This window comes from Camarhynchus parvulus, chromosome 2 (genome assembly GCF_901933205.1).
Source record: "Camarhynchus parvulus chromosome 2, STF_HiC, whole genome shotgun sequence".
NCBI classification, from domain to species: Eukaryota; Metazoa; Chordata; class Aves; order Passeriformes; family Thraupidae; genus Camarhynchus; species Camarhynchus parvulus.
The window spans coordinates 17,229,414-17,242,733 of record NC_044572.1 but is presented as its reverse complement, the minus strand read 5'-3'; the positions used below and the strand labels follow the sequence as shown (position 1 = coordinate 17,242,733).

General features: G+C 41.1%; 1 protein-coding gene across 1 annotated transcript in view; it reads left to right on the top strand.

The window, feature by feature from the left end:
• Positions 1-13,320, top strand: part of GPR158 (G protein-coupled receptor 158) — a 186,663-nt gene that overhangs the window by 134,276 nt on the left and 39,067 nt on the right. The window lies entirely within an intron of this gene.

Sequence of the window (13,320 nt, the reverse complement as noted above, 5' to 3'; positions counted from 1 at the left end):
AACTTAAATTCCCACTTCTACAGTCCCCTTAAAAATTGAAGCCTTTTCTGTGTATGCTGGATAAAATCCTCTTTAAACTTTAATGAAAAAAATTACTGATACATTCTGTAAGTATCTTTATTCAAGCAAAGAGATAAGCAGTGTATTGATACTTGAGCATATTGGATGAAGTACAGTCACTTATCTTTTTATCTTCATTTCATTACTGTGTTGGCATGTTAGATGGAGGAGGTTTGATATTATGGTCGTAAACTGAATGAGAACTGAAAATATCTTGTGTTTCTTGATGCATTATTGACTTGTCACATATTATATGGAAACCCCTGTTTTCCCATTAAAACAGAGCTCCTTCTTGCAGCTCCCTTTAATCTGTGTCCCTGGTTACAAGTGTACACTTAGGCTAGTAAACTGTAATTGGAAAATGCTATGTCTGGCCACATCTTTGCATTGAAAATGACGAAGAAAATCCCACACCCCCATAGTATTTTCTGGATGAACAATTTCTGATGCAAAAAGAAAAACAAGCAGAGCAGTAGAGAAGAGAGGGAGCTGGTGACTTTGCTTGGATGCTTTGTTATCTATAGCTCAGACAGATAAAAAGCCTGAGACTGTGGGTGGCTCATGTTGTCATTGCAGTTCTGCTATCCTAACAGGTTCTTTATATGATGTGAGGAAGCAGCTATCCTGACAGGACAGTTATCTTCCATTCATATTAAGTGAGGATAGGCTGCAAAACTGGGCAGAAATTATTCTGCTTTGCCCATTCAGCTGTTTGGTGTTACTTGGCACCTGTGCTGACAGGGTCAGCAAAAAATTGAATAAGAAGCCAAGAATGCACCACATCCTCATCCCTGATCATCACAAAGCAAGGAAGGATAGCAGCAGACTGGACTTTATCAATGGGACAGTAGCCTGAAGGCTGAGGGAAGTGATGATTCTCCTTTACTCACATAATATCTGCAGTGATGTGTCCAGATGTCAGCAAACTTAGATGAGTTCAGTGAAAGGCCATCAAAATGGTCAGGGCTTGGAGCACTGGTCCTACAAAGAGAGATTGAGATAGCAGGGTTTGTTCAGCATGAAGAAAATGTAGCATTGGAGGGACCTAACGTGAGCTATCCAACACCCACAGGGAGGTGAAGCCGGGTTCTTTACAGCACTGTATAGAGGGAGAACAAAAGGCACTGACAAATTGAAATAGGAGATTTCAACTTTATACAATATGAGTGAATATCGGGGCCAATGTTATATGAGGAAAGTTATATGGTTGATTAAGCAGTGCAGCTGGCTGCTCATGGGGTTATGAATTTCCATACTTGGAGGTTTTCAACACCAAACTGGATAAAGCCCTGAGCAACCTGGTGTGGATTCACTGTTAACGCTGCTGTGAGCATTGGCTGCCCTTCTGAATAATTCTGTATTTCTTTGTGTAACACAAAGAAGGGAAAAAACCTATTCAGTATGTTAATCTACAATTACTTTGTCTAAGAGTCTATCTTTTGTTTTCCACCCAGATATCCTGACCATTCCTTTCCTACATTAGTGTTCTTGTGGTCTTTTTTGGTTTTGAGTATCTCAGTCCCAGAGTGTGCCTTGCAAAAGACTGAATCAAGTTAGATATATATTTTATTACACACATTCACAGCAGTTAAGCTGTTAGGAACAATGTGATGTTGACAGAAATTTGGTAGAAAATTTTGGCAGATCTAATTCAATCCACAGTTCTTACAAGGCTGAGGGGTGGCTTATTGCAGAGAGCACAGATACTCCTGACAAGCACTGGTTCCCTCCTGCAGCTAGGCTGTGTCCTGCCTGGGGGAAGAACCAATTGCCAGAAAGGAACTTGTGATTTTTCTGAGTTAAATGGGAAAACCAATATTGTGTAAAGGTAGCTGTTAATGATAATGAGAAAGTCTAATGCTGTAGCTCTCAACAAATGAGATGCTTTGAGAAGCACTGGAGTGTGAAGGTTAACCAAAGCCAGGCAGGAGTCACTGGACACGCCTGGGGTTTTTGTAGCTTTTTAAATTTTCCTGTAGCTCCTCACTTCCTAAGGAGGTCTCAGAGGTTTTGTTAGGGTCAAGCATCAAGGGGAAATCAGGAAAGAAGTCAAAAGCAGATGCTTAAGGAAGAGTAAAAGAACAGAGAAGTCATGTACTGATTCATTCTTTGAACACCTGTCACAGCCAGTTTCTACAGTGCCTCATCCTTAATTGCCTCTTTCTTATTCACTGTGCATTTTTTAAATAACGAGCTGATGTTTGTGGGGGTGGAAGGATAGGGGCATGGAAATGAGCTTAATTTAAGAAATCTAGCTGAAGAGCTATGAACTTAAAATGCAATACTTTCCTTAACAATGAATTTTTCAAAATAATTCTCTCAAGAAATAAAAATGTTTCAAATTTAACCTTTTGGGTTTAAAGGAGCTGATGTTGCACCTTTCAGTATATTTCTGTAACTGAAAACTCTCTGTGTCCTCTTTCAAGCCCTGTGTTTTATGAACAGGTTATCTCATTATTTTTATTATTTTGTGAACTTCTGTCACCTTTGTGTCAGGATTAGTACAGAATCCTTAATTCTGGACTAAAGCATAAGAATGAAACAAAGTAACATACATGTAGACAAATGTATGCACTTGTGTGGGTATACATAGGTTAGCTTTCAGATATTTTAGGAAAAGGAAAGTCAGGAATGGGGTCTCTAGTTTATGGGAATCTCCATTTCTGGTATTAGTAAGAGAAACAAAGGAGAGTGGGAAAGTGAGGAGAATGAGAAGGTATGGGGAAGGTGATGTTTCAGGTATGAGAAACATGACAATGACATAATCCCCACTTTTTTGTAGCAGTGATGGTGGGAGGGTGTGCTAGTGGGAGAACAAGATGTTAACACTATGATGCAATTCTGCATTTCATCTAAATGCTGTGCTAAGATCATATTGCTGTGCTTTGCCATCTGGTACAGTTGGAGCAAGTAGTGGACCTTCCTACAGGTTTTGGAGGTGGTTAAGAAAGGAGTAGAAAAGCAGTGTGGGTAGTGTGCAGGTGTTTAGAGGCATGTTTTAGTGGGGGACATGGATTTGTGGCTCAATTGGCAGTGTTAGATTTATGGTTGGACTTGATCATCTTAAGGGTCTTTTCCAGTGTAAACAATTCAATGATTCTGTGTTTCTCTGGGTTGTGATTCAATACCTTACTGAAGAGGAGACTCATGCCAGCAGAGAACCCTAGGAAAATGTCAGTTTGCTTCTTGAAGCATCAGTGGTGAGGACATGGCATCGTGTTCCAGCCAGGACACGGCTGAAGTCAGCACCAGCCAGGAGGGGCACAGCCAGGACCCCGGGGTTAGTGGATATCCCCTCACACCATGTGCAGGGGAACCGAGGGTGGAGGGTGGGTGGCACATGGGGACCACTCACCTGTGAATTGTTTGCTTGACTTGTACACTCTGGTGTTAGTATTGCTTGTCGTTACTGTTTCTTTTCTTATTTCATTGCTGTTTTGCTAAATCGTTCTTATCCTGTGATCTTCACCTTTTTGTGCTTTCATTTCTTCTCTTCATCCTGTCACAGGGGGAGGTGGGGGAAGTGAGCAAGCAGCATGTGGTCTGGGGTTTTACAGTGGGAACACTAAATTTGGGAATGCCATTCCTAACCACAACACTTGGCATATATGACCTCCCCTAGGTCAGCTAGGGCTGGGAAAGAGGATACAGATGACCTTGTTTAAAAGTAGCTGGTGGGAATGTGGTACAGAAAGGGGCAGAAGGGACCTTGGCAGTTGGAACCTGTATGGCTGGATTATTGCATGGCCAATATTTCACAGCTCATAGGGCCAGTAGGTGACACTTCCATAGTGCCAATAGGCCACTACCCAGTGGTTCCATGAAATGGGACACTAGGGATGAAGCACTGCAGAGAGAAGGTTTGTCTGGGGGAAGTGATTACTGTATAAGTCAGCTTCAATTGTCAAGCAAAGTGAGGTGAGCATGGTCTGCAGTGTGGAACCACACTGATTTTTTGAAGTGAGTCAGGCCCTCGTTGCTTGGTTGGTTAAGCACTCAAAAAAAGTGGAGGATTTACTTCCTATTGAATTATCCTTTTTTCTTGTGGAAGGTGAGAGTGAAATGCCCTTAGACAGATGCATTCACTGTTGGATTTTGCCACTGGATGTGGTCCATAGTGATTTCTGTAGTTGTTGTTATCTCACATGAAACAAAAGGAGGAAAAATTGTTTTCAAGGCAGATGTTACTGTTGCAGAAATGGAGTGTACGGAGTGCTGGTCTGATACTGCCTTGTTGAATTGCCATTGCTTGGGTTTTTACTGCTTTAACTTGACTCACAGGATTTCAGTCTGTTTGCAATACAGGAAAAGGATTGGTTTGGTCATGCTGTAGAGGTTTTTTCACTGTAGGAGCTTTCTATAACTATCCCAACCATTTGTCTGTCTCTTCCCTAGAAGTGGCATATTTTGGCACCTGATGTTGTATGAAATGAGTCCTATAAAGCTTTGTGAGAAACAGTTTTGGGGCAGAAACCAGACCTTACGCATGCTCCCAGAGAGCAAAGGCTGAAAGCCACAGCACCAGCAGGTCCCTCTTTGCCTGGTCTGCCCTGGGTGGTCAGTGGACCCGCTGTGCTGGTGGCTCCCACACTGTGCCTCGGTCCTGGGTGCTGGAGAAAACAGCAGAGAAACGAGGGTTTTAGGGGCTGGGTACAGAGTGAAAACTGGGGGATACAGGTTAGGGAGGGAAGAAGCTGGGCTTGCTGAAAAAGTGTCTACGCATACAGTAGGAGTTCATAAGGAATGAAGTTTCACTAATTAGACCAGTCATGGAAAAATCTGTTTTCTTGTTAGCATGCCTTAACCTAATTAATTAATTTCATGAGTATAATTCATGCCTCATGTCTGCTGCAAACCTTTGCTACTTTGTTTACTTGTTTTTATGGTAAACCACAAAACAGGGCTTTAGACAGTAAACTTCATATAGCATTCTTGCATGATGCACATTCAAGATGAAATTCTTATTGTTGAAGTTCTTCTAGATTAAATGAGTCATATTGTTGTGCTGTGGGGTTTTTCTCAATAAAACCTACATTATTAAAATCCTATTTCCCTCTTTTCTATCCCTGCCATTCTCAAGCAATAACTAGCCTTAACTAGACAGTATAATGGTTCAGTTTCATATTTATGAATAAAATATCTACTTTCTTATGTATAAACTAGGAAAATGTAGCACAGCTGTTAAAAAACAGTGCAGAATTAATATTGATGGAACACCATGTATAAGTGGGACTAATAAACATAATCTTAAAGCAAGAAAATCATCAGCATATAATGTTTTTAAGATTAATAGGGCACTGGGATCCTGGAAAATATTCTCATCCATATTCCTATTAATATTTAATTTGTATAAATTGTTGTAGATACAGCTGTACAGTTCTATGGGCTGGTGTTTTGATCACCTTAATGTAGCAAACATTCTGCTATATCATAGTAGGCTGAGTTTGGCTAGGAAAGTTCAAAGAGAAGATAAAGAAATTATCAGGTGTTTTAATATTCAATTACATTGTTATCATGATTAGAAAAATACCAGCAGTGTGTTGGAAGGCACTTTGTAATGATCCACAGGTATCACAAGGCCTCTCAGATGTCTTTTGATGGCATGCAAGAGCACCCTGGCAGATATCATGAGAAAGAACTGGTTTTGCACATCAGGTTAACATGATAGCAGAAGGGCTTCAGAGCTGGAACTGGAATCTGTCCTTTCTAAGGATATCCAAGTCCAAGACCTCCCACGGGTAGCAAAACTTTGTGCTGTGAGGCAATACCTTCCAGGTAGATGTGCACTTGTGCATGCGTTTGCAATGCCAGTAATAATAGCTCTACAGACTGGTTTTTCTCATTACACGGGAAGGATAGAATTGGTCAGTGGAACAAGGTATCTCTGCTGGGTGGGATTATTGCATAAAAGGAAAACCAGGCATTACACTACAACACTTGAGTTACAGCTATTTGTGGAGGAGTGGGATGAGAGTGTGAAGGATGTGACTCACAGACAGGCTGATCACAGTGGAAGCAGAGATTTGCAGATCACATCCACTGATTGTCACTGAAGAACCATGACTGGAGAGGAGGCTTCTGGTGGGCTACTGTGAAGGATCAGGAGTAAGCCTGATACTATTTTGCATTTTCAGTTGCAATGAACAACCAAGAACAAAATGATTACTCACAAAATTTGTGGATAATGAAGCTTGGTGAAATAGTAAATTCTGTTTCAGAAAATCTAGTAATGAAAAGTATTTTTTACTAGAATCATAGAATATCTTGAGTTGAAAGGAATCCACAACATTCATCAAAGTCCAACTCCTGTCCCACCCAGGAATCCCGCCTGAGCCTGAAGCATTGTCCAAACACTTTTTGAACTGAGACAGGCTTGGTGCCATAACCACTGGCCTGGGGAGCCTGTTCCAGTGCCCAACCACCCTCTGGGTAAAGAAAGTTTTCCTAATATCCAGCCTAAACCACCCTGACACAAACACAGGGTATTCCCTTGGATCCTGTCTCTGGTCACCACAGAGAAGAGATAGAATAATGAATATTATATATATATTTTTTTATATATATATATAAACAGAGAATAGTGTCTGCCCCTCCCCTTCCCCTCATGGGGAAGTTGTAATGAGTCTCCTCTCAGTCTCAGACCCATGAGCCAGCTGCTCACCCATGATGTGATGTGTTTATCCAGCTGTGAGCTGGACATCTTGTGCAGAAGGACACTCTGAGAGACAGCATTGAAAGCTTTGCTGAAGTCCAGAAAGATTATATCAGCTGTCTTTCCTTGATCAACTAGGTGAGTTACATTTTCATAAAAAGAAATTAGCTTTGACAAGCAGGATTTTCCCCTCATGAAGCCATGTTGACTCTGACCCATGACAGTGTTGTCCTTCAGGTGTCTTTCAATAACTTGAAGAATAATCTTCTCCTGAATTTTATCAGTCACTGAAGAGCTACTAAAAGGCCTGTGTTTTCTAGAGTCATCCTTTTTGCTATATGGGATGACATTAGCCATCTTCCAATCAGCTGGGACCGCCCCAGATTCCTAAGACTGTTCAAAAAGCATTACAAGAGGCCTTGCAATGAATGATCCAGCTCTTTGAGTGTCCTTAGATGAATCCCATCAGGCCCCATAGACTTAGAGGGATCCAGCTGGAACAGCAGATCCTGTAGAAGCTCAGAGCCAACTGGGAGTTTTTCCTTCTCACAGCCATGGTTCTGCAGCTCATGGCACTGGGACCCTCTTAGCCATCATCAGTGTTGCAGACAGAGGCAATGCAAGCATTAAACATCTCTGCCATGTCCATGTCCATGGTGTTATTGTCTGAGTCAAAGAGATGCATCTGAGTGCAGCCAAAAGGCAAATTATAACTAGGATCTATTTAAAAACAAAAAGTTATGGAGAATAGGAGGTTAATCAGTAGGGAATTGATTTAGCAACAGGAGATAACATCTTTGAAACTCATATAAATGCAGTATATCCTATTCTTGAGATTAATTTTTAAAGGAGGTACACAATAGGTGGTTGTGGTTCAGAAAGTATTTGAGAGCTGGGAAAATTCCTGATAGTGTGGAAGCTAATCTGGTTTTTAGATCCACAAGAAGATTGAGAGATGACTTTTTCTGTGGTGTATAAACGAGCAGGGAGAGGAAAAGTAGTCACAAAGGACTCTTTAATCTATTGGACTGAGGTTTAATAAGCGCTGGTAGCTGGAAGCCAGAGCCAGAGAAATTCAAATGAGCAATCTGGCATACATTTTTCTCAGAAGGGTGCTTAACTATCGAAAAATCCAAATAGATTAGAGGCGCAATGAGAAATTTTTTGTGCTGCTTTCAGTTCTAGACTGATTCCTCTCTTGGAAGATTCTGTAGTTAAGTACTACTACAAATGGCAGGAGTTTCAATAGAAAAATATAATGGTCTATGTTATACAACTGATCAAACTGTATAATTTAGTAGTTAGTCCAATACTTGGCCTTTATTTTACAAACATTCAATAAAAACTATATTTAACCATTTTTTCTAGTATAGATCTATTAGGATATGAAGAATACTTATAGACCGAAATGACAAATAGTGGTACTGTTTCTTGGAGTGTAAAAGCTACTTTGACATTCATTATTCCTGATCACTTATTCTAATGTAGATCTTAACTACTGGGGAAAGCACTCCCTGGACCAAATATTCTCACATATTAGTTGCTCTTTTCTGGATTTCTATGGAGGCAAAAAATTGCCATTATGTTCTTGAAGAATTGAGTATCTGATCAGTGGTAACCAACCACTGGTGACATAAAATGCTGTGTTGCTCTGCTGTAACATGCACAGGAGTAAAGCTCATTTTGCTCATTTGGCGTTGTACTGCTCTGCACATTGGTGAGTTATCCTCATAGATGCTTTTCTGAAGGAGGCACAAGATGCTTTAAAAATTTTACATGCATCAGATCCATGATCTGAGCTGGAAAGACCAAGATAATGTTGACTTGATTGCTTGAAGCTTGGGAATGCATACAGAGTAGGTCCTGTAGAAAGTTTCAGTATTAATTTAGTTGTAAGTATTAAGCTATTCCTTTTAGAACTATTCTGTAACATTTTCACTTAACATTCACTACCAAAAAAAAAATTTAAAAATTAAAACTGTTTTTCTGCTCTAGAGTATTACAGCACAGGACAAGTTTTGGATGTTCTTGAGTCCTGCTTCCTCCCTGTGCACACTGTGAACCTCTGTTCATACTTGCATTTACTGTATATGGTTCAAGCTGGAACCTTTGTTTCTGGCAAATCTAAAAATCCTAGCTGTAATAATCAGTGTAAAATTTTGATTGCCTATTTCCAATGTGTGAATTAAGTCAGCTGGGAGTTCTAATGCTGAGCTCTGTTACTCAGGGGTCTCTGAGTCTCATCCCAGCCATCAGCAGTGCTGTGCTCTGGTGGCTCAAGGCAACACAGCTGTCCTGGTGGAGCCATGTTCTGCTCTTGGCTCTGCTACAGCAATGTCTGCTCTTCTTCTGAGATCTTCTTGAGCAAAAAATCCTTCTCCCCCTTGCTGGGGTTTTGGGGAGATGCTACCTGTTCCTCCCAGGTGTGCCTAGGGGAGGTTACATTTTTGTGTGAGTGCAGGGCTGCTGGTGGGGAGGCCCCCGCTCTTGGCAGGCTGTGCCTCAAGCTGGCTTCACAGAGGTGTTGGGAAGTTGCAGCCACTCTCATACCCACAAATCTTACTAAGCTTTTTGTTTCTCCTTGCCTGCCTTTTTATACAACCATTAAACCGCTCTGACTGGTATCAGTCTTCACCAGTGCACCTGTTCTTATTTTCACCATTCTGTTCTAAAAAATGTCAGGTATTGGCAACCAGGGATTCAGTGGTTCTGCCTTGTTGCTGTATGTGGATCAGGGCCTTTGCCATAGATGCTTTTCAGCATTTCTTTGATATTATTTTCTACTGTTCACTTGTGAATAATGCAAATAGGCATTACATGTCTGAAGTCATACTTCAGTTCAAACTACATAAATTCATGGCCTCTAAACAAAGAGGAATGTCAGAAAGTATTGTGGCAATTTCACCAGGGCTAGTAACAAGAAAGTTGATATGTATAAGCATGTATGGTACCATTGTCTTACTAAAACAAGACTAGAAATCTGTGAACTGTTTAGTTGCAGATGTTACAATCAAATTTGTGAGCACATTTTTGCAGGTCTTCTGTTCTTCTCCTTGACTTGCTTTTCTAGTTTTTGCATGTGACAAGCTTTTAGAACTTCTTTCATGCTACTGTTTTGTGCAGTTATGTTTTAAAACTTGATGTATTAAATGATTTTTCTTAAACCATGTATTTTCTAGTTCCCCTATGGTTTTCTTCAGTCAGTAAATGATCATCATATATTCCTGAGATATTTCTCTAGCACCTCAGAAATCACTCCCTTGTTGGCTTTGAACAAAACTCCATGTAGTGCTGAGAGTCTTGAAACTGATAAAAGAGCTGGAGTTACACTGTCCCAGCCATCCCCTGGTAAAAGCCTTAATTGCTTTATGCAGGATCTTGCCTCAGCAATAAGTCTGCCTTCTATCTTAGACTGGACAGACTTTTTTTTTCTTTTAAATCGGATTAACATAATCCAGCTCTGGACTTTGCTCCTCTGTACTTTTTCAAATGCTTTGGAGGATGTGGCTGCAATGACCAAATCTCAATTCTAAGTTTCTATTCAATTTGCAAATGATAGTTTGCTAGCTGAGAAGATGTCCTGTGTGTTGCTCTGGGATCGTTATAGGGTGTGATTGTCAAACTTGTGTTCAAGTAGCAATTGATGGCTTCTGGTGAGTGTCAGCTGCCATTGGCCTGTGAGGAGCAAAACCCCATTTTTGTGGATTGGTAAACCATGACACTGTTGTATCCAGGAAAAAGAGTCATTGACTGGTTTGCCATGTATGAATGTATGAAAATGCAGGAGTTTTCCAGAACATATACTAAGTAATGTCCAGTTTTGTCTCTGGCTCAGTCTCTTGAATTGAAATTTTGTCAGTGCATATCCTCAGAAATACTGGCTGGTGCTCACTTTGTTTACTTCCTAAGATGTTGCCTCAGGTCTGGAAGCCCTATCAACAAACTCCTCCTACTGTTTTTTGCATTCTTTATTGAGATTTGCACTCATGTGTGCTGCACAGCTGCACCATCAGGACCACAGATGTGAGCAAGGCATAAAATCTGTGCTGACCATTCTATGGGTTTTCATGTTCCTTTTAATTTGGGTGGCAAACATGATGATGATGCCCACTGATTATTTATACTCGTCTTGAACTTTGTTTCTGTGCTTGCTGTTGCTCTCATGTGGCATTCTGGTATTTGTTTATCTTTGCTCAGAACTCTTAGGTCTCATCAGAGATTCTCAGGATCTTGGACAACTATTATAACTGCCCTGGAGTTCTTCCTGAATGGTTTCTGTGCTAACAAATGTCTTTTATGTTTCTGGCTGAAAATTTTGGTTTGCCAAAGATAAACTGTCTTGCCCAAAGGAGAATGTATATGCCAGGCATAGAAGCAGGGGGTAGGTCTACTCAAACAAATGCTATTACTTGATTTTTTCCCACAAGATACAACATTGTGTGGGTACCTAAAAGCCATAGAAACCTGCAGCAGTGTGCCAAACACAGAATCATAGACTCATTTAGGTTGAAAAATACCTTTAAGATCATTGTGACCAACCATAAACTTAACACTGGCAGGATTGCCACTAAACTATGTTCCTGCGTGCCACACTTGCACATCCTTTAAATACCTCCAGGGTGGGTGACTCAACCACCTTCCTGGGCAGCCTGTTTCAATGCCTGACAATCCTTTCCAGGAAGAATTTTTTCCTAATCAATCTAAACCTCCTTTGGCACAACTTGAGGCCAAACTGAAGAAAAAACCTTAACAAATAGCTGAGGTATGCATCTCACTAACATAGGGATGGTGCTTCCAGTCCTGATACTGGTGTGCTTTTTAGCTAATACACCATTTCTGTGCCATACCCATAATGTCTCTTGAAGATGAGAGCATTGCACAGTTGCCTTAGCATTGGTCTAGTCCATGTCCTCCGGGTTTTCCCTTGTTAAGGCACCCAAGTATTTCTTTCAAATTTGTATTTGTATTTAGCCTTACAGAGGCTGAGTTGCATATTTAGCTGTCTTTATTTCCCTTCTGAAGAATCAGAACTACCTGCTTCCTTGCTTGTTGGTCAGAGCACAAAGAGATTCTCTCAATTTAAGCTGTTGCCCTGTGGCAAGCAGCATAAATCACCAAAGAACTGTAGGTCATTTGGACTCTTATGAATGTGCTGTGTTCTGCCAGGATGTTCCTCAGTTCTTTGTTCCTTGCCTCTCCAAAGCTGAGCAAGACCAAGAATGAGGCATGCTATTATCCTTTAAATTCATATGTATTTTTGTTGGTAAAAGCTATAAACTGAGTAATATCCAATTGTCTGTTTATCTATATGTATATTTGACTTGCCAGCTTACAGGATGTTTGATCACTAATTAACTCTGGAACTGCACTTATTTTACAGTAGCTGTGCATTTACTTTGAGAACGAGGCATTATTTCAGCTGCCATTTTGACTTGTGAGCCCTAAATCACCTTAAGCTTAATCTTACAATACTGTGTTTGTTCATTCATCACTCCTGCGAGCCAGCAGCATGGCTGGTTTAGTCCTGTGCAGAGTGTAAGAGCAGGCAGGCTTGTGTCACTCCTCAGCCTTTCTTCAAACAGGCATAGCTCTAGGTAAGGCATCTTTTTCTTGAAACACTATCACTGGTGTTTGAAGAACATAGATGTCTTGTATAGCACCATCAGGTGCAGTACAGTTTTATTGTAGATTTTTTCACATGCCTTTTTGCCCCACAGGTCTTCTGATCCCAATTTTTGTTTGGGTAATTTAATTGCTAGACAAATTCTAATGGCTGTTTGGAGGGCAGATTCTGGGATCCCAGTAATTCCTTTCTGAGTTTGTTTCAATTGGATGTCAGCCACAACCAGGTCTGTTGCTCAGTTTCTCCACCTCAAATGACAATGACCTTTCTCATGGGTACATTACAAACTCTCTTGTTCCCTCCTTCTTTGGGCTATCTGTTTAAAATACCACTGCTGGGAAGGAAGCCCTGCACTTTGAAATGTCAGTGCAGCAGTTGCTGAGCTTGCTGCCGCTGTCTGTGCCTGGTGCCCATGCCTCAGTGCTCCTGCTTGCACAGGCACAGCTTGCCTGGTGTAACTCCAGGCTCTGTGAAGCACTTAAGCTGCTGCTTGAGCTGGGAAGGGTAGATTGACCACAGAGAACTGAGAGTTGTCTGCATTTCGTTTGTTTTCCTTCTGCAGTGTTCAGAAATCATGCAGAGCCAAAGTCTGCTTTCCCCAGTGGGCACAATCCCGTGTTGTGTGGCAGGAGGAGCACAGCCAGCAGCTCCCTGCCACACCTTCCAAAGATGCAGATCCCCTCAGGTGACTAACAGCTTCTTGAACAGAGTCACAGGGTGGCCAGAATGTCCTGTCTGCGACTTCTGCAGTCACAGGCCTTCTGAGCAGAACCAAACAAAAAACCCAACCCACAGCCCTTGAGACTTCAGCTGTGAGATTTTTTTATAAGAAAAAAGGTGACATTTATAAATCAAGTCAGTGAACTGTGTAGTTGTTTTCTGCACCTTTTTGCTAGAAGCATAGTGACAGTGACGTAGTAAAGTCACTGACAGAGGTCATTCTGCAAACCCAAACAATACTATTTATCCCAAATCCCAGAAGGGT